Genomic DNA, 25,730 nt, shown 5'->3' with positions numbered 1-25,730 from the left:
TGGCAAACTGGAATCTAGATCGTTAAAAGTAGGTTCTTGGTGAGCTTCGAGTTGTCTTCGGTTCATGTAGTTCGTAGGCTCAGCAGGGTTGCTGTTAGTTTCAAGTTGGTTTTAGACTTTAGTCTGCTGGTTCTGGTTAGTGTGTGATGCAATGCTCCAGCGGTTTATGCCAATGTCTGGTATTTCGAAGGTGTGACCTTGATATTGCAATGCAGCGTTCAAAGAGGTATCTGTTTGAGTCTGTCCACAGCAGTGAGCTGGTTGATCGAGCCAAACAGGTAACAGGCTCTGCTTGATATGATGCAGTGGCGAGCTGGTTCAACATAGCAAAACAGTAGTGGTTTAATGTTTGATGGGGTACCAAAAGCAGCACCAGCCTGTCCCTCTAGTTTGAGTGCAGTAAACATGGTTTTATGCATTGGAACAGGTATCCTGGCTTATCTGGCCCTCTCCATGCTGTGAGGCCAACTGCAGTGGGGATTCATTTAAGGTTCTGCTCTCCCAGTCCTGGGTGTTTAGAAGCAAAGTGGCACATATGTGTCCTCAAGGATCAGCCCCAATGAGCCATGGGATTGGGTAGGGAGCCGGGCTTGCCTCTGCCTTGGAGCACTCCTTTTTCATCTCAATGGCTGAGGGCTTTGGGAAGATTAACTCTCCCTAAACAGGTCAAAAGGAATTCTCCCTTATGTCCTGGATGGTCCAAATGTGAATCAAAGAAGGGGTTGGATTAAAGCAAGCTGTTTAAGGGGTCCAATGCCTATCCTTATGACAAATGTTTTTTTGTCTGGTTTTATCATACCAAAAGTGCTCTGTGCTAAAGGATGTGGAGGAGACAGGAGTGAAGGAGAAGTAACAAAAGAAACACGATAGTGGAATCCTTCCCCACTGTGGTGAGCTGCATCTGAATACACTCACCCAGCACCATCTATACGACCCATTGTATCAAAAACTCTTTGGGATGCAACACACTAATATGAGGCTAGTCCTTTTGTTTAGAGTGTCCTTTGATTCTTGTTTCCCAGGATGGTTCCAGCTGCGGACTGTCCAGATGGAGAGAGGTGTAACTGACTTCACAAAGAATCAAAAGAGAGGCAACATCCACTGGCCTTTGTCCTGCTGGGTGCAGCAGAGTTGCAGCAGAGACAGTGTAGAGAGAATACACACAACCTTTCCATGGTTGACCTGGACCCATGGCAATTACATATATATGATACAGACCTGCTGTGGCTTTATTAATCATGCTAATTACAAGCAAGCACACCCCAACTCGAGTATCGCTTATGTTTTAAGATTAAATTGCCAGCAGTATGATATTCCATCATAATAATGTCGTTTTGGGTGAGATGGTGAAGGCCTAAATGCAGCAGGTACTGCAGATGTCACAAGCCTACCAACCTGCCACCCAGCACCGCTACATGCACTTATTCAGAGACTCTGTTTAGGATATACTTGTGAAGTTAAAAACTGCAAACTGCCTCTGCATTCATTTACTTGTTGTACTGCTGCATTTTTGGGCCAGTCTTATTTCATGGTCCATTCCGGGTGTTGGGATTCTGTCCAAAAGGAAGAGTGCTGGAGGAGGCACACTAAGTACATTAGTTAGCAGCAAGCTACTAAGAGCTGGAGATGCCCAGATTGCATTTGCCTGTTCTAAACTACTGCAGGCTAGGCTGCATAGAGCTGCCAAACCCTTAATTACAAACCACTGCTGCAGGGTACTGAAGCCAGTTCTGGGATTTATTGAACACAGCTGCCTGAGACTGCAATCAGATCCACCCTGCTGGACTGTTGGCTGGCAGGGCCTTCATAAGCTTACTTTGAACAGAAGCAGTTGTCAGTCAACTGCTTCTACTGGGAGAGTGTGTCTGTGCTTCTTTGACCAGTATTTGAACCGTTCCTGAATATCCTGCATTTGGTTTTTGAATCCTGTTTGTTGTTGCTAGTTTGCGGCACCCTTTCCAGTCTGCTTTTGCAGTCTGCCTGTTTTTTAACCCTTCCTTGAATTCCAGCTTTTGACTTCTGAAACCTTGTCCTGTTTTGTTGTTAAAGACATTCAGTTCTTTACTGATTTTTCTTCTGCCTTCCTGACTTTCTGTGAACGCCCTGTTTTCTGTAAGCATTTATGTTTCACGGACATATCCTATTTCTACAATGCTTTTCTCTCTTTCACTCTGCAATCCCAGCCCTTTAAAGTTGTCCTTTGTGTTCCTTGATTGCAAAATTACCTTACTTCCATCCATAGTGCTAGTGCCTATTCTTAAGTACTCTGAGTTTCCTGAATCCCTCGTATTAATTGTGTTGGCATCAACCTATCTTGCCTAAGTCATTTGCATTGTGTATGATGATATTCCAGTCCCTGCTTTGTACTTTGTTCTCTGTCCTGTCCTGTCCTTTACCTGGTAATATCTTTCAACACTGCTTTATAGCAGTATTACATCTTGGTCTACTGCTGTGCCTCTGCTTTGAACCCGTTTAAGGTGTGACCTCTGGGTTGGTCTCCATTCAGATCAGATAAGGACAAGACGCCTGTTGCCTTCGCCTAGTCCATTGAAGTCTTACCTGTCTCAATATATTGTCTCCAGTTTTACCCTTTCACTGAGTACAACAGTCTCTTTGGCATGCCTAACTCATGATGCTGCTGTGTAACTGTTGTTAAGAGTAATCTGCTGGTACAGATCCCAAGGGCCTTCCTTAATCCCTGGAGACCCTTATCATATTCCAGTACACCATTTTTCTGAGCAATTTGTGTTGCCCAGAAAAATATTTGCTTGTCTTTGCTTTCTCTCTGTCTCTTTGCTTACAGCCAGTTTCTGCCCTTGCAGTTCTTGTGAATACCTGTTTCAACTCAGATCAGCTTGGTATGTACCCTGTTTCTGTTATATGCTAGCATTGCCTCAGGAATCACCCCTAATCTACATTGCACACTGTGAGATATAGCCTTTGCCCTCTGATCTCCGGCCAGACTCCTGACAGCAGATCAGGATACTGATACAGTATAGGGGGACACTATGCTTTTGGCATGAAGTTACCAACATAATTTTATTATTTACTAAAAATAAGAAAATTAGTGCTTTCATACCCTTACTAGATGTCTCAATTCTTTACACGTCCCCCGCGCCCAGCCAAAAAGGTTGAGACTTGCCCGTCAAGGGTCTGACTCATCCTCCAGGCTCAAATATCTACTAAGGTATCTGCATTGGAGTGCTGAAACCAATGCTTGTGTGGGATGTCCATGTTCAATACCTTAAGCATTAGAGCCCAATGCAATGCCTCAGGAGTCTCCCGCTACATGACCATAAGCCACCTAAGAGGCCTGTGGCCTGTTTGAACCATGAATTGTGACCCAAATGTGTAGTATATTAAGGTTGTGCACTGCTCAGGCAATTGCCAAAACATCCTTATCAATTGTAGCTCAGTTGTGCTCTCAATTTGTATAGTGAATAATGAGGTATAATAAGGTATAAACAATATTGCTAAACCCCAACCCCTGCCTGAGTTCAGCTGTGCTAACAATGCAGCAATAAAACTGCATCAAAATGGATGAGTGTCAAATGCTCCTTGATAAAAACCTGTGCTAAACCATGGGGCCCAGGAAGGTTCACACCAATACATCACTGCCACCCACTAGGAGTCTTAGGTAAGGGACAGTACTTTGCACTATGTGGCCGTTGGAGACCTTTATGTTCAGTCCAGCGTTCTGCATGGCTTGAAGCACCAATTTCAGATGGTATTGATGGCCTTCCCAGTTGTGACTGAAAACTGCAACATCATCTAAGTAGGTAACACTGAAGTTTTCTAGTCCTGACAGTAACTATTTTACCATGCTCTGAAAGGGACATGATCAAGAGGGCAAAACACTAAACATATAAGGTCCTTCAGGAGAGGTAAATGCAGGTGTCTACTTTGCTTGACCAGTTAGGCAGATTGATTTTCAGCATCCAGTATGGCTTATTTTAACTACGAATGATACCAGGTCAGCTCAATTTTCAAAAATGTCAGAGTTCACCCTGCAGATTTACTGTCATCACTGAAAAGAAAGGGTGTAGATTTGTACAAATGAATCAGTGAATGTTGGGATGACCCCACCTGTTAAACTGTATTCGTATAATCCTGCCTTGTCATAAATATTGGCCTAAACCCATTCCGTTGCACGGAAAACCGCGTCTGAAATGTTTCGATTTTCAATCAACTTCACCGCCATTTTAAGAATCATCCACCATTTTGATTTCAACTCTTGTCTTGTGTTCTAAAATGGTGGACTGTGTTTTCAATTGACAGCCGAGGCGAACGACCTTTGAGTTTTGTTAATGTTTAGGCTGACTGAGAGCAGACTGTTTGTTCAATGCAAAGAAACCGTGTGACTCGAATGAGCAGCAATTCAAGAGTTGTCTGCACTCACAAGCCTCATCCTCATATAAACAATGAGACAATGTAGAACAAACTCAGATTATGTCTTCTTGCTGAACTGCATTGTAGCGATTCTTGAAACAAGGCTTACTGTGGATCAGAGAACCAACAGCACCATTGAAACTTCATGGACATGCAAACTTGTTTAATCCATTGTACAATATTTTAATATTTGTCATGTGAACTGGGTAAGAACCCTAGCATGTAACTTATTAGTTCGGAGAGGGGCTGAACAATGTTTAAGAAATTGTATAAAAAGATCTGTGTTAAGATGTCCAGCACTCTCACCCCTCACTGTGTCTGCTGGTACACACTGCGAGGTGTTGGGAGGCAGATAGCAATCTGTTTTCCTTTGATACTGTACAGTAATAAAACATACTTGTATCTTTTTGACCCATGATTAGCATATTTCATTTTGTGGTAGTAAGCCTCGATATTTCTTTGGTCTTTCACACCGAGTGTTGTTTTCTTTTACACCTAGAACATAAATTCACCTTCAAAGTTCACCTCCATTATAAAGCACTTCATGTGCTAAGAAATCAAACCCACTGCAGCACTGATGCTAGCCAAGAATGACTTAAGTGCAAGTAATGAATGAGCATAGTCCCACATGCCAATGCGTGCATTACAAAAGCACAAAATAATTAATTTGTAGTGCTTACATGAGCTTTTAATTTCGTTTTCTGGTGTGAGACTTGACTTTTTTTTTACTTAGTTTAAAAAAAACATTGATTCATCAAAAATAGAGTTATTTGACGTATCTATAAACACTAATTTAAATAGTGAATTAAATAATGGAGGGGGTCATGGCTTGTCCACCATACAATAAAGTTTATTTTCCTATAACCTCCCATTAACACTGGCCTAAAATTCCAATTGAAGGCGTCTAATTGAACTGAGAGATACATTAATGGGAGCACTGATCACCAAAACTGGACAGCTGCATTAAACAAATGCTTTTTGCTCAACTTCAGAGCAATGCAGATGTTCTAGGGAGATTGATACGTATGGACTACTTCATGTTCTGTTCCCCTGTTCTGCCAATAGCTGTCAGTAGGATACCTACCTGTAGCATGGACGTACAGGAGTGCCTGTACCTGAGTTCTCTGCTGATGAGGATAGCTGCTATCCAGGGCTGCAGCAGAGCATCAATGGGCAGTCACTGTCTTGCTGCTCAAACTCCACCATGGACAATACAATATGAGCTGCAGACTGAGAGCTGTGCCTTGTGAAGAGGATCTGGGGGCCAGCCAGAAGCCCATCATTCATGCTGAGCAGGAATTTTGTAGCAGCAGCATTAGTGAGCATGGTAGTGCACTGAGAGATGGCCATCTTGGAATCAGGCTAAGGCCTGTGTTAGATCATAGAGGTAATATGGAAAGATCACAGGTAAGTAGAACTAGGATTACAATGTAATTGAAGGAGAATACTTACTAATCAAAGGTTCCAGGCTGACATCAGAACTCACTGAATGCAATGCTGTGCACGGGCGAAGAGCTACACATCTTATCAGTTCCATTTGATTGACATTTGGCTGAAGAAGAAATTAAAGTACAAACTTTCTCCAGGGTGAGGCCTTTGGATTTGTATGTCTTCTGTTATATCCAGAACCTGAGCAAGAGTGTTCTCTGACTAGAAATAGACAGTTTGATCAGGCTCTGTATGTGATAGACCGTGCTCATGGGACACAAGTGCACATAGAAGGACATGTGCTGCCTCCTGTCCCTGCCCCTGCACTGCACCACTAGCACCAGTGGAATCCCCACCTCCAGACCCCGTGTCTATCCCTTGCATGGCCTCCTCCTCCACCAAACCCCCCACCAACCTGGATGACTCCGTGCCATCTTCCTCCGTCGGACCCTGTGGGGTCTCAGCTGTCCCTTCTGCTGCCAAGGAGTCCAACTCCAACCTCCACCTCTTGGACCTACCCTCGGCAGCTGCGGCCTGGGATGCAGCACCGGACTCCTCACTCCCTGACGAGATGACGACCTGGGAGGGGAGCCGGGCCTTGTGTGTCCGGCTGGCGGTGCGATCCCTGCTGCTATGCTCCACAGCACCCTCTCTGCCCTCTTCATCAGTTGACGCTGCAGACAGGGAGAGATAGGACACAGGCATCAGGGCACTGTACAATGGACTGAAACACACATGACATTTGCACATGAGTGGCAGTGTCAAACTTCAGACATGGCATCACAGTCCCCAACACACAGTCATTTTAACTCACACACATGAGGAATTCCAGAGCCATATCACAACAGCCAGCACCATCCATACACATACAACAGCATGAGCATCCAAAGGTGAGCCAGACATCACATGAAACACAGGGAGTGCAGTAGACATGCACACACGCCACCACACTTACATGCATGTATACATCTCGTCCAACTGTTGCAGTGATGAGATCGCCATACATGTCAGATCTGCCATTCAGCCTTCTAAATATCAGTGTCACATGCATCCATGTTGCATCACAGTTGCACACTTGTCAAGTATACACACATGCACATGTCCCTAGTGCAGATACATGCATTATGAACCACCATCCATACCACAAACATGCAAATGTACATACACAGAAATTCAAACATGTGTGCTCCCACACCTGCATTTGTTCAGCATGCTTACCAACACATACACCATCAATGTGTCTCACACATGAGAGGACACACATGTGACAGCCTCACGCCCATGTTCATACACATCCATACATGGCCCTACAAAAACACATGTGCAACCTGCACACTACTGGCACACCACGACACGCACAGCGTCCAATCACTCTGCATGTACACTTACCGCTCGACTCCAGACAGGTCTGCCTCTCAAGGATCTGGACGTAGAGCACTGGGCATATGCGTTCCAGGACCCTCATTTGGTGGTCCCACAGCTGGCCCCGGCGTCCCTCGGCATCCGCTGCCTTTGTGAGGCGCCAGACCTTGTTGAGGGTCCTGGACCTGAAGTCCTCCCAGTGCTTCTTGACATGATGTTAGTCGCGGACTGCCACCCCCTCCGCGTGGATGGCAGTCACGATGTCCATCCAGATCCTGGTCCGTCCTTCATTGTCGGCGCGATAACTTCCAAAGAGGGCATCATACTGCCCCAGGTCTTGCTCCACCAGGACACCAACTTCCCTGGCACTGAAGCTGCTGGCCCTCTGCCTCTCTGGCTGTGGGTTGCCAGTGCTGCCGGATGGTGCTCTGCTGGATATGGCAACCCCAGAGGCAGGAGTGGGTGGGCAACTGGGTCCTGGGGCTGGGCTGTGGAGGGTTTGGAATCCCAGTCGGGAGTCTTCAGTTCCAGCAGGGGTGGTCACTGCAACTGCACCCCTGGCTGATGTGCAGGCAGCAAATGGCAGGGCACGTGGGCAGCAGGCAGTCAGGCAGCAGCAGATTGCAGGTGGGATCATGCTCGGGGGTCTGGGGGGGCAGTAATTCAGCCTTCTGGGCAGGAGCGTGGTCTTCCGTGTGTTTTCGCATGGCCAGCTTGATACGGAGTGATTTGGCACGTGAAAAAATTGCACGTCAGCTTGTAATTGGAGGAAAGGCCTTTAGCCCCTAAGCGCGTCAGCACACGTACTCCTTTCATTGGACCAAAGGTCCTTAGCGCGTAAACGCGTACGCGCACGGGCGTTTCCCTCGTGACATGGGCATAGTGGTTCAGCGCGCGTGAAAAAACTGCACGTCCACGTGTGAATGCGTGTAATCTGAGGAAAGGGCCTACGCACGTAAGTGACGTGACGCACGCAGCCGTTTCCCTCAGCACGGGTTAAAGGTGAGCGGGGACAGCAGTTTGCTGTACATGCCTTTCGTGGAGACCGACGTGTGTAGCTGCTTCGTGTTGTTTCGCGCGCCATCACATCTTCACAGCGATCGAGGACGTATCTCTTCTTTTGGCAGGGGTATTGGCTACGCGTGTTTTTCTGCATCGCGCTAGTCAGACAGTGAGTTGCGCACGCTATTTTTCCCACTGCGGGTGGCCCTGTGTATCGCTCCCTTTTTCGAGGTCATAGTAGCCTGCGTGTCCCAAGCGTACGCGTTTTTCGTGTTACTGGGTGCCACCGCATACTGCGGGAGGTTGATTCCACGCACATCGGCTGCAGGGTTATGTGCACGGTTTTACTGTAGTTTTGGGGTGCCTGAGCGTAGCGTGACCTGTCACTACATCACCGGGATCACATACAGCCTTGCAGGTGGAGGGGGGCTGTTAACATCTTGCATCCCACCCCCTTCTCCCATTGGCACTACTCCATCTGTGCCGGCACTACTCCATCTGTGCCATGGTTGGGAGGCCACCAAAGTTGAGGGGCGCCTCAGCTGGGCGTACTCCTCGTGGCAGGCGTGGTCAGGGACGTGGCCAGGGTGACCAGGGATTAGGGGGACTCCAGGGTGTCCAGGGTGGCCGCAGAGGGGGAAGAGGTAGGGGTGCGCCACTTGAGCATGATGTTGTGCCATGTGTCGGTGCAGTCATGCCACCACCCCCTGTGGTTCTGGGAGATGCAGCTTTTGCATCTGGCACTGGCACCCGTGTGACCCGGCAGTCCGTTTCATCGACTGCCACGGACCCAAGGGTAGTGGTAGCTGCAGGTGCAGCTGTGGACACCACCACCCAGGCTCAGGGTCTGCCAGCGCAATCTGCGTTGGCAATTGAAGAGCCCTTGGAAGATTTCCAACAGGCACGGAGGGAAACCGTAGGGGCACGCAGGGCTGCCCTGACCAAGACACGTGTCCCTGGGGCAGTAATGTCATCTGCTGCCCCGAACAGCCGGGTGTTGGCAAGTGCAGGGGCAGATGCACCCAACAACACCCCGGTTGTGAGTCTGCCAACCAGGACAGTCGCGGTCAATGACCCTGCCACAGCGGATGTTGCTGTGCAGGATCCATAAGAGGGCACCCAGCTGCCACTGACGCAAGTCATGCCTTTGGTCGCCCCTCCACCTGCCACTCCCTTAGCTCAATCCACCGGTCCCACTGGCCATGCTGATCAGGGTGGCATCAGCCAGCCAGGGTCTGCGCCACAATCCAAGAGGAGGAAGGTTGCACCTGCAGCACAGGCTGGGACCCCACACACAGCCACGACCTCCTGCATGTCGAGGAAGAAGCCTTTCTGCAAACAGGAACTGGACTACCTCGTGGACTACGTGCGGGACCTAAGCCGTGACATGCTAGTGGGTGCCAATTGTCAGACTACGGCTGCCCACCGTGATACCCACTGGAAGCAAGTTGCGGAACATGTGAGTGCATTCGGCCATGAGGTGCACACGGCGCAAGAGTTTAAAAAGCGTTGGAATGACCTCAAACGCAGCGCTAAGGCAAAGCGTGCCTCAAATTCCAACTTGACTCTGGTGACTGGTGGTGGGCCTTCACCGGAGGAGGAAGACCTCACTCTGCATGAGTCACTTGTTGCGGAGTTCATACCATCAGAATCGGTCGAAGGAGTGGGAGAGATGCCGGACTTTGATGCACAGTCCAGTGAGTGTTGATGCGTGTTTGTGGAGGACGTGTGTGTTTTACTTGTGTGATGTGATGTGCATGACTGCCACTACATGTCACGTGTACATGGTTATGATGTGTGAGTAATGCAATGCTTCCCTGATGCATGTCTACTCTGCTGGATGGTGGACATGTGGAGCAGACGGGGACTGTCCACATCACCACTTTTGCATCCTACTCAGATGTAGTTTGCCCCTCCGGTCCATGTTCCAGCTCACTGGCACTTCTGCATGTAGCATGGGGTGAGCTCCCTCTCAGCCCAGGAACTATGCATAGCATGACTGACGTGCATGTGTACTCTGCCTGCAAGGGGGTACCCAATGTAGGCATGCTCCTTTGCCCCTCAACCCCCAGCTCTGCACCCCAATTCCACCTTAGCACTGGTCTGCTACAATATTGCTGTTGGGTACTTCCCTGTTCATGCCTCCTGTGTACATGCTAACATCCAGAGGCCAATCTGCCAGACATATCCATTGTGGTATATCCTTAGTACTTGATGCAGGGTGTCTCACTTGGACTGTGCAGAGGTCAGATTCCCAGCAGGGACATGAGTGCCCATTCATGCTCCATGTGCATTCCACGCATGCCCATATGTGTCCATGACTGGATGATGACTGTAATACAAGTCCAGGATGACCTAAATTGCATGGCATTTCAGCTGCCTTCACATGTCAACTGTGGCTCAGTACTGCGTTGCACACATGTTTAGGGTCTGACAATCTGTGAGGGTCACAGGCCTCAGCCTGTTTAAAGGCCAATGACTCTGTCCAACTGGTGTAGTGTCTTCTTCACACGTGGGTGGACACCAGAGGTTTCATCATGTGTCCTGCTTACTGTCCCATCATCATTTGCAGCGTTGTCACTTCAATCACATGAAGCTGTTGATGCTAGTCAACACTGTCTGTCAATACACAGGTCTATGCTCATCCTTTTGATACCATGCTAGGCATCCCTGCTTTTGCACTTGGGTGGAGGGGTGCTTTGCTTGTAGATATGCTACCCATTGAATGCACATTGCACGTGATGCCTGAAGTTGACCTGCACTGCCTTCACATTTTCTGACACACACCATGGAGTCCTTGTACATGTAGGTAGTGAGTAACATACATATTTGCTGCACTGCATAGACCCACTTCAGTGCAAACTGCCACCTTTCAACAGGTCTAATCACAGAAGCAAATTCAAGTTGACCCAGCATGCATGTCAGGTTCTATCTGGTGTGTCACATGTCTGCCTGATGTGTTTGTTGTCGGTGTGTGTGTGCGTTGTGTGCTTCTAACATGTGTAGCGACCTTTTTTCTCTCTATTTTTCAGATGAGGACGCAATGGAGCCGGAGGATGGCGTTGTCATGCCAGGCACAGGGTTGTTTTCACTACAACAATACGGCACAAGTGGGGGTCGTGGGGTGGTAGGCCACGAAAACCCCCAAGTGCTACAGTCCATCTCGTCTCTGACTGCCTATGAGTCCAGCCCTGAAGAACACTCTGACGACCATGTTGAGTAGGATGAGCATCAGGTCCATATGTCAGGGGTGAGTGATTCTGATGTGGACACTCCTCTGTCCGCGACACCTGCACTGAGGGGTCAGATAGTCTTGGTACCTCTGCCCGTGGTGGATCTGGACGCAGGGTCACCCTCCACACCAGTCACTGATGTGCCTGGGACATCACGTCGACGGGGGCATGTAGTCGTGCAGCCGCGGGTGGTGCCAACACAACGAGGACACACGGTCCTTGGGTCACACAGGGGTCAAGCCCAGTAACGTGGTCGCCGCGCGCAACCACAGTATACTGAGTGGGAGCAAGACATGATTGCCCATTCTGAACGGCAGGGGGCAGCAATGGAGAACATCGCTGAGAGCATGAAGCGTGTGGCCCAATGTGTGCTCCCCCCTGCTAGGCAGGTGCTTCTCCAGCAGCAGGCGGCATGGTCCACAGACCGCTCACTCAGGCTGGGCATGGCGGCCTCAGACAGGGCACGCCAGGCTGAAATGTTGTCTCTGCGTCAAGCAATTGCGGCTCACGCAGAGGCACACATGAAGGCCCTGAGGGAGGAGTATGCTTCCCTCAGATCCACTCTGGGTGTCCTTCTGATGTCCCAGAGGGAGCGGGCAGAGGAGAGGTTTGCACAGCTTGAGCGTACCATCTCGGCTGAGCTACATGCTTGCCAGGAGGTGCAGCAGTTGTCAAGCCGGGCCTTGCAGGAGGAACTCCGTGTTACACGTGCTACCTTGCAAGAGGAACCACGTGTATCACGGGAGGTTCTGCATGCAGACCTACATGTCATCACCACACAGAACCAGGCTCACCCATCCGGCAGACCTGCTGCCGACGAGGGGCAAGCTGCAGCTAGGCGTGGTCATGCTCCTGTGCCACGTCCTCCTTTCCAGGAAGAGCCAGACTCAGACGACAATCTATCTCCCACATAGGTCGGGATGTGCAGGCGTTGAGACCATGGAGGTTTTTTTTTTCCTCAGAATCATCGCATGTGGGTGTTGAACAGCACCCTGTGCCTCCCCCCTCCTGGGTGTCCCCCCCGGGTCGTAGGTGGCCATTTTTGATTTTTCTTTTAGTTTAGTTAGTTAAGTTTCTGTTTGATAGTTAGTTTAAATAGGTAAAGTAGGTTTTTCATAGTTAGTGTAATTAGTTAATATAGTTTAAAATTGCTAGTCTATTGTGCTTTCATGTGACGGTGTGGTGCTTTGTGGCTTTTGAAAGCATTCACTGACTATTCCAGCTGGGCCCTTCAAGCTTGTCTTGTGTATGTGTTTGCTGCTTGGGGTCCTTGACTCACATATGCCACTCCTGCTTCCCTTATCGATGGGCTCGCAAGGATGGTTCGGTGTAACAGCCTATTACACAAGGGCAATGGACTGTCATATCTGTGGCTTGTCTGCTGCTGTGGAACTTGTGTTAACACCCCTAGTGGGGATGATTGGGGTGTAATTGTCGACTGTTCTTGTTTTGCTAGATGGGGTGTTTAATGATTAATGTGTACATTCATTGCTATGCATTGTGTAGTATGTTTCGTATCTTTCATGAACATGTGTTTGTTGCAAATCATGCCATAGATAGTGTGTTCCACACTGTTGCTGTGAAAGACGGACTGATGGTGTGATTTCTGATGTACGTCTCTGACATGATCCAGTCATGTAATGCCTGAAGAGACACACACAGATTAATATTAAGCATAAATCATGTGTTTCATGCACTTTCTGCAGGGGAATGAGCCTCAAGACCACCTTTGCCAGCAGACATGGGCCACTGGACGTCTGGAATCAGGACACGTTTGGTGCTGCCGATATGCGCATGTGTGCGCAGGCAGAGGCACAGGGATTGCGATCATACATCCGAAAATCGATGACGTATTTCAAGGGACTCCAGGCAAGGTGAGCAGCACAGGGGGGTCACAACACAGCAAACCTTCCACCTGGCCAGTTGAACATGCATGCTTAGTAGCAGCACGGATGGTGAACTTGGACAAATATTAGTGTAGAAGCGCACAATACAGCCCAGATGTGTTAATGGACTGATGGCTAGTTGATGTCAAAGTTGTCTGGGGCACCTGCAGGGGCAGTGGCACATACCCTCCGGTCCACCATGGTCCATTGAGGCACTTGTATTAGCCATGTAGCATTCCGAGACATGGAATGAAGCAGCTCACAGGGACAGACAGCAAGGGACAGACTTGGGTGCAGTGCATTTCATTTCCAAGTAGAAATTGATACATGCACTGGCTACTTCATTTTGTTCATGGTGGTACAGGACTTGTTCTGAAGTCAGACCTTGCTATATGCATCTGTCTGCTTGCACAGGGAACATTGCATGTTGTGTGAATCGTGACACACTGGTGTTCCGTTTGCCACGCACCCACCGGTGCCTGACTTACTGCATTGACTGTGTATGAACCATCAGAGGGGTAATGTTACATATGGGTATGAAGCATCCACACAAGTTTGTCTGTTTGTAGTGTATTTTGTTACTTTGGGGCATATTTGGTAGTGTTTTTGTGTGTTTTGGGCACGCACAGATTATTAACTGTGGCTCTCTTTGCAGCATTGAACTGCTCATGTTACTGGACCGGAGAGTGCGCAGGCAGGAGGCCAGCACTCACCCCAGAGATAAGTTTCTCTTTGACTTCCATTTGAGTAATTTGCTGCTATGTGCATGTGGACAAGTTTTGTCGATTTGTGTATGTGTTAATGTGTGTACTACATTTTGGTGCATTCCCTACTTTTCCGTGTCAATCCTACTCCCCTCTCCTGCCCCTCATTCCTGTTTTCCAGTATGCCAATGCCTGTGCTGACTGCATATCCCTGACCCTCCTTCCCCTCCAGGGTCTCAGAGGCCTGGGTGAGTTAGACCTTGCAGGTACCCAGACCACGGTGGGGGTGGTTGTTTTGTGCCACTCCTGCCCCTGTACACGGGAGCTGTGTCAGTAGACATCCGTTTGTGTTTTGCACACTCTATGTTATGTACCACACATGGTTCAGATCCTGTAGTGACATTGTTTTACTGTGCTACCTTGGTTGTTGACATCATTGTGGTCGAACTTGGCCTTTGTGGCGTCCTTCTGATTGAAGTCATCTACTGGAGGCTGTTCTGGTTTGTTTTACTGCCTGCAGGGTATTTGCTTGGCTTCTGTGTTGTCCTGCTTTGAGTTCTCTTGGATTTTGTGCTTTTGCAAATCTAGGTGGACTCTGTGGGTTCTGGCAACTTTTTACACACAAGGTGGGAGATGGTGACAAAGGGGAAGGGTGATCCTGTGGCCAGGTGGAATTCAAGGATGTACGATGAATGACCCAGATGTAGTTGTTCAGTGGGTCGTGGTGATTTGTGAGGGAGGGGGGGGGGTTTGTTGTTGATAGTTGCCTTGCCCTGCAGTGTGATGGGCACCCTGAAATTGTAATTGTGCTTTCCTATGTACATGATGTATTCTGCTGATCAATGCCTGTTCATGTGTTGTGTTTACCTTTCAGGTGTGAGGGCATAGTTGTGGTTTGACATGCTGGGGTATACACATGGTGAATGTTCACATGTGATGTGTAGACGACACTGATGGTCACTTGATTTCACATGCATATGTTGAGTGCATGTCCCTACTGACCCACACGCTTGCACTATGATCCACTACATGTACAACCACCCTTCCATGTCCGTGTGTACACTCTGTTTGTCTTCTGGTGCCCACTGTGTCCCTGCAGCACATGTTCTCTGACCATTGGTGGATCCTGTACATGCCTAATTTGGTTTTTGATGTAGTTTGTCACTTAGATGTGATGCTCAGGGTGTGCATCAGGTACAATGGCTGTTCACTGTGCTGTGCACTGAGCAGTGTGTTGCAGGAGGTGGACACGGCACACAGTAGATTGCAGTGTTGATTTTGCAATGCACTGAGATATGTTTCTTATCATCCGTATGTATGTAACCTAAGTTTAAGTAACCTTGTACCTGCTGCGCCCGGCTACCCCTGGGTTTTGTGCGCATTATCAAATAATAAACATAAACATAAACATTGTGCATGTAGACAGGCATTCATTGTTATGTTTCAACTACAACTTTTGGAATGCTTTTGGGTATGACTTATTTTGGGTGGGAGGTTGTTGGTCAGTCATTTCATTTGATTCCATGTCAGGCATCATTGTCTGATGCCACTTTACATTTTTCACATGGCAATGTGTACCTTATTGTTACTGTGTTGGTGTATGGCTATTGCTTGCCATGTCATGTTGTGGTTTTGGAGTATTTGAGTGACATACCAGTGATAGTCATGGCCTGTTTGGCAGGTCTGTGTGATTCACACCTTGCATGTGTGCCTTTTTGTCACACAGGATTACTTGTGTTTAAGTAGCTAGGGATGCACACAATGTGGCAATTCGATGGCAACAATCTCAGGTTGGTAAGGTTGTGACAGTTGACTGTCTCTTTGTCATCATCGATTGTCACCTGGTATGTGCCAGGCCTGTGTGGACTCCGCAGGGTGGGGAGTTTAGGTGAAAAATGTGGCCACAAGCTGGGTCTGTGCTTCCTCGCCACGTGCCCTATCCCCTCCCATGGGCAGCGCCTGTGGTTGGGGATGTGGGGGCACCGGTACGCCCTGCCGTGTTGCAACATTGTGCAGGACACATGCTGCCACAATGATCCTGCACACTACTGGGGGTGCATAGAGTAGCTGCCCGCCAGAGTGGTCAAGGGAGCGGAAGCGTGACTTGAGCACTCCGAATGTGCGCTCCACTAAGGCCCTGGTTGCAATATGGGCCGCGTTGTATCTTACCTGGGGTGGTGTGGTGGGGTTCCGGATTGGCGTCATCATGTGGTTGCTCAGAGGGTAGGCACTGTCCCCTGTAGAGGTATGATATGGCATTTGTAACGCGCCTATACACAAGTGTTTCAAGGTGCGACGAGGCAGGGAGGGGGGAACAAAGGGAAGACAGACAAGAATCCTACTAGGCCAGGTGTCATTCAGACCGCGCAAGTGCAGGGGTAGGGGGAAGGGAAAAATGCAAGGGGAAGGGGGAGGGGGGAGTGCAATACAAATAGTAGAATAGAAATAAAATAATAAATAAATAGGGCCAGCTGGTGGCAAGTGCAAGGTAAGTGCAGACAAGTGCTGGGGAGGGGGTGGGGGGGCTGTAGTGATACAGAGACAGTCCCGCAGTGCAGGGGTTGCCAGGGAGGCAGTGCAAGTGAAGAGTGACTGGGTCCAGGACCGAGGTCGGTGAGAGTGGCCCAGTTGCAGGATCAGGGCAGTTTTGGTGAAGAATTTAGCAGGGGAGAGGGAGAGAGAAAGCAGAAGCGAAGAGGAAGGTTTTGAGGTGCTTCCGGAACCGGAGATGGTTCTCCTCAAGTTTCAGGGAGGCAGGAAGGCTGTTCCAGAGGGAGGCACCTGCCGCGGAGAGAGATCTACCCCCAGCTCGTTGCTTCGAGAAGCGGCTGACCCTGAGGGAGTTGGAGACGGATGAGCGTAGGGCTCGGGAAGGAAGATATTTAGGAAGAGAGAGTTGAAGGTATTTAGGCCTCAGGCCCCAGAAGGCCTTGTGGACAATGCAGAGGGTTGTGAACTTAATCCTCGCAGCCACTGGGAGCCAGTGTAGAGATTTCAGTCCTGGAGAGATACGGTCCCTGGGCTTGAGGCCAAGGACAAGTCTCGCAGTTCTGTTCTGGATGATAATGGTTGTGATTATTGTGGTTTGTGTATTTGTGTGTGTGTGTGTGAGACATGCATGCGTGTGCACGGGCATTTGTACTCACCTAGGAGCCATGTGTCGCCATGCTGGCCAGCTTCCAGGGCCCGGCTCAGGGTGGACATTCTGTATATGAAACTGTCATGGGTGGAGCCAGGGTAGTTTGCATAGACAGAGGTGATGATTCCCTTTGCATCGCATACCACCTGTACATTGATGGAATGCCAGTGCTTGCGGTTTTGGTAGATGTGCTCAGTGGCCCTAGGTGGACGTAGGGCCACATGGGTGCAATCTATGGCACCGAGCACTTTGGGGAAGGGTGCCACCCTGTAAAAGTCCTGGACAACGGCCTGCCTTTCTGCGGGTGTTCTGGGCATGTATATGTGCCTGCGGACTGAGGGGCATGCAGTCATGGTTGCCAAGACCTGGTGTAGGCAGCGTGACTGCGTGGCCTGTGAGACCCTCTCCACTATGGCAGTAGTCTGCTGAAAAGACCCAGTGGCCAAAAAATGCAGGACATTGAGCACCTTCTCCAAGGGGCTCAATGCTTGGGAGCAGAGGGTGGGGGATGTTAGGTCATCTTCCCACTCCCTGACCAGGTCTAGGATGATACTGGGTGGAAACCTATACCTGCCATAGACCTGGTCGTCAGGCATCCCAAAAAGGCTTGTCCGTGGTGAAAAAATGCGTACCCTGGCTATTCTCATCCTCCTGCGGTGTCCCACGATCAGTGCTGCGACAAATGGGGCATTCATCGTAGCTGTATATACGTGTTTGTTGTTTGCGCGCACTTTTATACTGTGCGCAGGGACGCTTCCGCCTGCCTTCCTGTGGTCGGACGCGTTGACGCCTGTGCGCGTCTTTTGCCGTGCGTGGGTTTCCCGTATTCGAATCCATGAATACGGGTTGTTTGTGTGCGTGTGGGCGTTCCGTGTAGTTCCCTGCAGTACTTCCCCAGTTACGCCTTCTTTTTCACGCGTTATTCCCCATTCTGCGTGTTACGCCCCCTGTTACGCCTACTTTTGTTGTGTACGCCGCGCTATGTGCGCTTTCGCTGTGCGCTTAGCGCACGCTGTTTGGAGACGTGTGCGCCAGCGTGCACCATGCACGGATTAGGCGCACAACCAGTGGGAAAGTAGCGCAACGCCTTCTTTGAACCGCATGCGTGCACTTGCTTTCTCAAGCTTGCGCCTCCTTGCGCCTGCTTGCGCTGGGATTTTCGGCGCACGTTTGTTCCATGAATCGGCCCCAATATGTTTCTCAATAAGCTAACATCAAAATGAATCTGAGATATTGGTCTACTCAGATTGTACAGTTGAACTCCATGTCCAAAATCCCTGTAAAGTAAAAGAAAGCATTAAACAAAGGGATTGGATAAGGACGATTGATGAAATGAGGACGGCCAAGATCTCCTCGTCATTCACATTGATGGAAAAATGAAGATCTTTACTGCCCTCTTATTTAAACAAGTCATCAAATCCGGTCTCAATGTCAGAATTCCTGAGGTTAAGATTAAACATGCTTCCAACGCTAGAAATTCTGTCTATCAGAGATAAAGATGTATATGCCACTGATTTATGTGATAAATGTGACGAAAAAGAACGTCAGTCAATCAAACATCTATTATCGAAATGCTCTGATACGTGGGATATGAGAGTGGCTAGATTCCAGAAATGTGTTCAAGATCTGCGTTGGCTAAATTCTGACGAGTTCTGGGATAGACTAGCCTCAGTCAAAGAAACGTTTCTGACAGCTGAAGTAGTCACATTTCTGAAAGAACTGGAGTTGGGAGGTGGTAGTGAAACCAAATCCAACAAGAGTGAAAGATAAATGGACAAGGTTCTCTCGTCTCTGGGGTTTTTCAGTGGTGGGGGTCACTCTGGTTTAAGCCGTAGAGCGGCCTTCCCTGAGAATCACCTATTCGATTCTATTAAGATAAGATTTCTAGTTTTTATATGTTTTTGCTTAGTCGGTGGAAAGTTATGTGATGCAGTGTTATGATTCATGCTTTTTTATTTCCTTTTTTTCTTATTCTATTTCGCAAATCTTTTGTCTCCTTTCCCTTTTTTACTTTGCTTTGTTATATTTTTATGCATGTACAAATATTTTATTCAATGGAAAAAAGACATCTTTTTAATTTATCAAAAATTGCCAATACAATGCCGATAGGACAACACAGTTGTTTCAATAATATGGTAGATAATGGTAAGGGTTCTATTATGGAGTAGACGTTGATAGGCAAACTGTCACCTTTGTGATGTTTTTCATTGCCCTCAACTGCAATGCATAAATGATTACCAATTGGAACAATCCTGTACTTCAGGGCAAGACTTGGATATCCACGGTGCCTCTCAGCAGGATTAGCTAAAACACAAACGTAGCAATCAGCCGTTTTTGTTTCCAGGACTAGTCTTTTGGCAAAGCATCCATTTGCTTACATTTGTTTTTTTTTTTATTGTTTGATCAAAATGTGATTTTGCAATACTGAAGCTTTGTAGTAAACTTCAATGAACTCGTCTTTGTGTTTTCTGTTTTGAAAGAAGAAGACGGGGGCTTATTCTTTATGGATTGTTGTTAACATTAAGTAGATTTGTGTTTATGTATTCTAGCATTTTTGCAGTCGCTATTTGCCACGTTGTTTTATCTCCCCCAATGAGTCTGCACCACCACAATTGCTCTTCTGGCAGTGTGCTGAAACCCGGTATTATTGGCAGATAGCACTGTCTGATTGCTGCAGTCGCTGTACATGCCATGAGTAGATGTCTTATTGTCTCCTTTGGAGGTTGTATGTCGTTGGAACAGAATCTGCAAGTGTTTGACTGTGCTTGCCCTCGAACATGTCTTATTTCATTTGTTTTGAACAGGTTGAGCCTAGCTCGTAGAATTAGGTTCTGTGCTTGCCTGTTTGGAAACTGCTTTATGTAGTTCTGCAGTTCATTTCTTTTTACAGTAAAACTTGGTAAATGAGCGATGAGTTTTAATGTCGCGGTATCGTCAATCGTTTTGGCCCAGTCCATATCTTTTATTTTCTTTAGCACTTTACATGGATTTGTGATGAGTTCGTCTTCGTCTGAGACGATTGCGTCTAGTACTGTTTGATTTTGCTTTTGCCAGTTGGTTACCATATCACAAGTATTGTTGTTCATTTCTTGTTTGATGATACTGAAGATTTTGTTTTGACTGTCCATTCTGCATTAGCGATATAACATGATGGCATTGCAGGTTGCAGAACATTCTAGAGATTGCAAACTTAGTTCGCGTCGTATTGCTACGCCAGGAGTCGAATTTGGTAGTTTAAGGACTTTGCGCCAAAAATATGCTTCTAATTTGCACCAAACTTTTTGTGGAATCATCGGCATTGCTTCTATGCCGTAAGTGATGGTGGCTACAACCTTCATATTGTAAAAGTTTATTATTGGTTTCAGGGAGAATTTCCCAAATTTGCTGTCAATCTTTTTTGCTTGAGTTGCTAGTTTACTCATTTTTGTGTGTAGTTCCTGCTGCATTGTGGTTTCATGGAGGGAACTATCCATGTTTACTCCTAGATATTTAAAATTTGAAACCACCTCAATTCTGGTCTTGCCCAAATGCCACTGAAAGTTTTCCTTTTTTGGGTGACATTGGAAAATCATGATTTTTGTTTTATTGATATTGATTTCCAAATGATTGCTGTTGGCGTAGATTAGAAGGGCGTCAAGTTTGCGCTGTAGCCCAATTTGAGTCTGGTCAAAAATTGTTAGGTCATCAGCGTAAAGCAGGTGTCCAATTTGCGTTGTTCCCAGTGTTGGTGGGAAGACTTGTGTTTGAATTCCCATTTTTTGAATGTCGCCGATATAGGTGATAAAGAGTGCTGACGCCAGTGGACAACCCTGTTTGACTCCTCGTGTGGTGTTTATTTCGGTTGCTAGGTCTCCTTCACGCTGAGTCTAACTCTTATGGATGTATCGTGATGCAAAGCTTGAATTGGCTCTAACAGAGAATGGGGACATTTCCATGCTTCAAGTTTGTCCCACAAGAGTGATCTTTCAACTCTGTCGAAGGCCTGAGTGAAGTCAATATAAGCTGCAAACAGACAGTGATTCTTTTCTAGGGTTTTTGCTTTTAATATACTACACACTAGTATATTGCATGTTGTACCTGTGTGTTTCTTGAACCCTGTTTGCAAATCATCATTACATTCTGCAGAGGCCGCCCATCTTTGAAATCTCTTCAAGAGTAATGAGGCGTATACTTTCCCCATAACATCTAGTAGGGCAATCGGTCGAAAGTTCATTGGGTCCGTGAGGCTGCCTTTTTTATAAATCGGTACCACGATTGCTTTAGTCCATGATTGTGGTACTGATCTTGTTTCTGTGCATCGCTTAAAGATGACGCTTAGCAAGGTAGCCCGTTCTTCTGGATGACTTTTTAGTTCTACATTGCTGATGCCATCCGGGCCTGGTGCACGCGAGTTTTTCAGTTTTTTGATGATGTCAATAATGTCCTCTTTTCTATCTAGGTTCGACCATTGTACAGCTTTTAGTTGTTGCGCCTGTGGTTTTACATTTAGATCAGATTTAAAGACTTTGCTGAAGTGGCTTTCCCAAGTATGTTGATTGATGTTGTTTAAAATGTGATTGTCCTGCGTTTGTTCAACGTTGTGTATTAAGGACAAAAAATTCCTACTGTTATTGTTAATAAGCGCTTTTGTTATTTGTTCGGCGTCCTCTTGATACAATTTATGTCTATATGATTTTACCCAGGATTTGTATTTTGTTTTGATACTTTGAATCTCTGATGTACCGTCTGTGGCAATTTGCTTATAGGCTGTTCGAAGGGCTCTTCTGTACTCGCGCCTTTTATCAATTAGAACTTTGTTATATGTGTGTTTAGTATTTCGGTTTGTTGCGTTTCCTTTTCTTTTTGATGTCTGTATATACGGCAACAGTAGAGGTTGGTAGTCGATGCCGGGGCATGTCGCTGAGACGGTGATGGCCTTGTACTTTGCTGTGATTTTGAGAATTTCAGCAGTACTTAGTTTGATTCTGGTGCCTTTCGTGTTTGCCTCAATTTGTATGTTCATTTTACAGTTTTTTTTGGTTTTGAAATTCCATGCGGTTTCAAGCAGGTTATGGTCGCTTGTTGGGGCGTGCCGCACTTTAAAAAGTTGTAGACAATGCAACATGGATTTGGATACATAAATGTAATCGATTGTGGAGGCCGAGGATGCACGCTCCCAAGTTGCTATTCTGTCTGTTTCAACGAACACTTTGTCCAGGTTTTATAGATCACGCGAGTCGGTGAACTTTCGCCAAATTGTGCCACGGTATGCGGACGCTTTTTGTAGTGCCGTTGCATTCATACTGGTTATTTGGGTGACATTTAGGTCTCCACATATCAGAATATTCTCTATGTCATGCTCAGATCTTACTGCGTCAATTGTCCTTTCACAAAGGTCTATTAATTTTTTTGCGTTGATTGCAGCTGGGTTCCAGTAAAGATTTATTATAACAATTTTTGGTAAATCTATCTTATGATTTTCATCGCCTTGCCAGGCAATTTCTACTGCTAAAATTGATTGATTTGCAAATATCATTTGTACAATGGAGGCTCCAGAACCGTTTCCGCAGGCTATTAGAAGACCTGATGTTGGACGTCCTTTGGTTCCTCTTGCGGCTGGGGATAGGATGATTTGATATCCTTCTAGTGTGGGAGTTTGCTGAAGCCAGGTTTCTTGTAGACAGATTATGTGAAACTCTCTGAGATTGGGGCCTCCTGGAGCAGTCAAATGTATGTGGCCTAGCGTATTCCATGAACATAACTTGATGTCATTGATAACTTCCATGGGCTCATTACATATGACTGCTTCCGCCCACTTCGGTGGCTATTGTTTGCGATGCAGACTTAGTGCTTTTGGCAACCAAGCCCAGATTCCTGTTTTACTGCTTGTATTTGGGCTTTGCTTGAATTGAGCTGTCGGTGTTGAGCCGACTCTTTGCGTGCAGGTTATTTTTGTGGCACCATCAATGATTGGTGTCTGTTGTGGATTTACCATATTTTCTCTCTCAGTTGTTTCATTAAATAAGGAGTCATTTTTGGTTTTGTAATGCTCATTTTTGCTCTTATTGTGATGTGATTTCTGATATTTCTTTGATGTTTCAAGTCCTTTTGTTACTTTGTGGTCTCTCTGAGAGTAATCCTCTGTGTCTTTTTTATCGTGCGTCCTGTACTTCGTGGTTAAGAGTTTGTTTTCCGTGGCATCGATCTCCCTAGTTTTAGCTGATTCGATGCGTTCTTCGTTACTAGGTATTGTGAGGTCTTCTACGTAGTAACCAGAATTATAGAAGTCTCTTCTATATTTTAGGATTTTTTTTAATGTCGTTGAGGACGGTAGATGCAGTATTGTTACTGCCCCATGTTGCGTGTGCCATGGTTCAACGATTTTCAAGTCATCCGTGTGAAGTCTCTGCAAATCTTTAATTTGACGCAGTATTTTCAAGACCGTTCTTCGATTTAAAATGGTCTCTTCTTTGATGCAACTTTGTTGGGTCATTCTGATTGAATATTTCGAGACATTTTTTGTGGGGTATCTCCCGTCGTTTTCTTCAATTTCTATGTTTCTTGTGTTTGGAGCGTGAGATGCTCGTTTGTGTGGATCATTCTGCTGTTTCTGTCCTGAGCAGTAATCATGTTTATTATTGTTGTTAGTTTTTCTTGTTTCGTGTTTTCGTTTCTTGGGTGTGTCTTTGTGCTCCTTGAGCGTTGGTCTTTTTTCTCCTTGAGGTTCTTGTGTTTTGTTTTGTGTTCGTTGAGTGGCTATTGACTCTCTGTCCGTTGTTGAGCTCTTTTTTGTGAGGCGTTCTTCTGATTTGTTTCTGGTGTTTTTTGTTTTATTGATGTTCTTACTTTGGATGGTCTCCGTGCGTCTATCCGCAGTATGGACTTGTTTGTGCTCTTTTTTGTTCTCACGGTATGCTGCACACTTTGTTAGACGATTTCGTTTTTGTTCCAAGGTTTCGAAGTCGCGTTCTTGCAGCATTTCCGCATGTTTTTCTTCTGAAGTTACTACAATCTTTTGTTTCCGCCTTTTGGTTGACTGCAACTAGTGCTGTTGGTGAATCAATGACTTCATCCGAATATGTACTCAGGTTCGTTAAGGGATCCGTTAAGTCCAGTTTTTCCTTGGAGTTCCGTTCTCTAGTCAGTTTGTTTTTGCAACTTTTTACGTTTTCTGTATTTTCGTTTTCCCTCATTGTGGTAGCTGTTGAGCAATTCGCATTCCATTTTGATACTGCGGCTGGTGCTCTTATTTCAGGGCTTGTGTTCAGTACTTTTTCTATGTTTTGTTTGCTGGAGGTATTTTTTGAGACATCCTTTTTAGTGCATGTTGCGGCTGTCTCGGAATCGTTATTCGGTTTGTCTTTCCCGCCATTTGTCTCGAAAATGCCATATGAGGAGGTTGCAACTCTGATCTCACTTTTATCTTTGGCGTTTGCTTGATTTAGTACCAACATTAACGTTGGCATCTGTTGTCCCATGGTCACATTGTTTTTACTGTTTGTTATCTCATTACTGTTTGTTGTCTTTTGCTGAGTTTTTTCTCTGTCAGTTGCTTTTATATCAACTGTTAAATCAATGATGGTCTTTGTTTGTGTTCCAACTTTACTTGTATTGATTGACTTGCTTTGTCGATTGTACAATGTTGTCTCATTTGTTGTTGCTGTGATGTTGTTAATCGTCTCATCGATTTATGGCTCTGTCGTACCTTTGTTACTTACAGGATTCTCTTTTGCTGTGATGTAGCCTTCTAAGTATACTATTTTCGTCAGAAGCATTGCTAAGATGACTTGTTGATCTTTTACTGCATCATTCATGGTCTCGTATAATTTGCAAAAAGGATTGAGTGCAATGGTTATGACTGACATGATTCCTTGTAAGTCCGTTTTTTTCGAGGATGCCTCTTGTGCTGCATTTGGCGTTTGTGGGCATGAAGTTCTGCCTGATTGGTATTCAAACTCACTATGACTTCTTCTGGGTGTTCGTGGTTGGTTTGAGCCTCTTGATTCCGTTTGTAGTATTTTTTCTGTCGGAAGAACCCGTTGGGATCTAGCTTTTGTTTTGTTCACTTGAATATCGAGTTCCACTATGTTTGGGAGTTTGTGTGGTTCTCTCGCAGCCGCCGCATGATGGCTTGTTGAACATGGGCTGAGATTCTGACTGGATGCAGCTGGTGATTTAGATGCTTCTGACGCGGAGGTCTGGAGCAGGCTTTCTCGTTCTTGTATTTTGGCCGTGACCGCGATGGCCTTTTGGGGCTCTTTGAGTTCTTTGTTGCCTTGAATCAGTTGGTCATCGCTCGTCGTGCTCTCCTGGGTCATGTTGATCGGTGTTTGGGGCTCACCTTCCACGTTGTCTTGGTTAGGTGCGTTTTTGTCATTAGGTATGTCTTCGCCTAGGTTCTTGGAGAGGTTGGCTTTTGACATTTGTTTTATGGCATTCTCATCACTCTTGTTTGTTTTTTCGCCTTCCTTGAGACTAGAGTCTGTTGATGCAAGCCTTTGAGCTACGAATTTATCTGCTTGTGACGAGCCTGATTCAGATGTGAGGTCCATTCTTCATTGTTTTGCATGTGGTATGTTTTTGTTTATGGCTGCTAACATGTCTGCAT

This window comes from Ambystoma mexicanum, chromosome 12, assembly GCF_040938575.1.
Source record: "Ambystoma mexicanum isolate Mex_15411 chromosome 12, UKY_AmexF1_1, whole genome shotgun sequence".
Classification (NCBI taxonomy): domain Eukaryota; kingdom Metazoa; phylum Chordata; class Amphibia; order Caudata; family Ambystomatidae; genus Ambystoma; species Ambystoma mexicanum.
Note: the sequence above shows the minus strand (reverse complement) of the source record.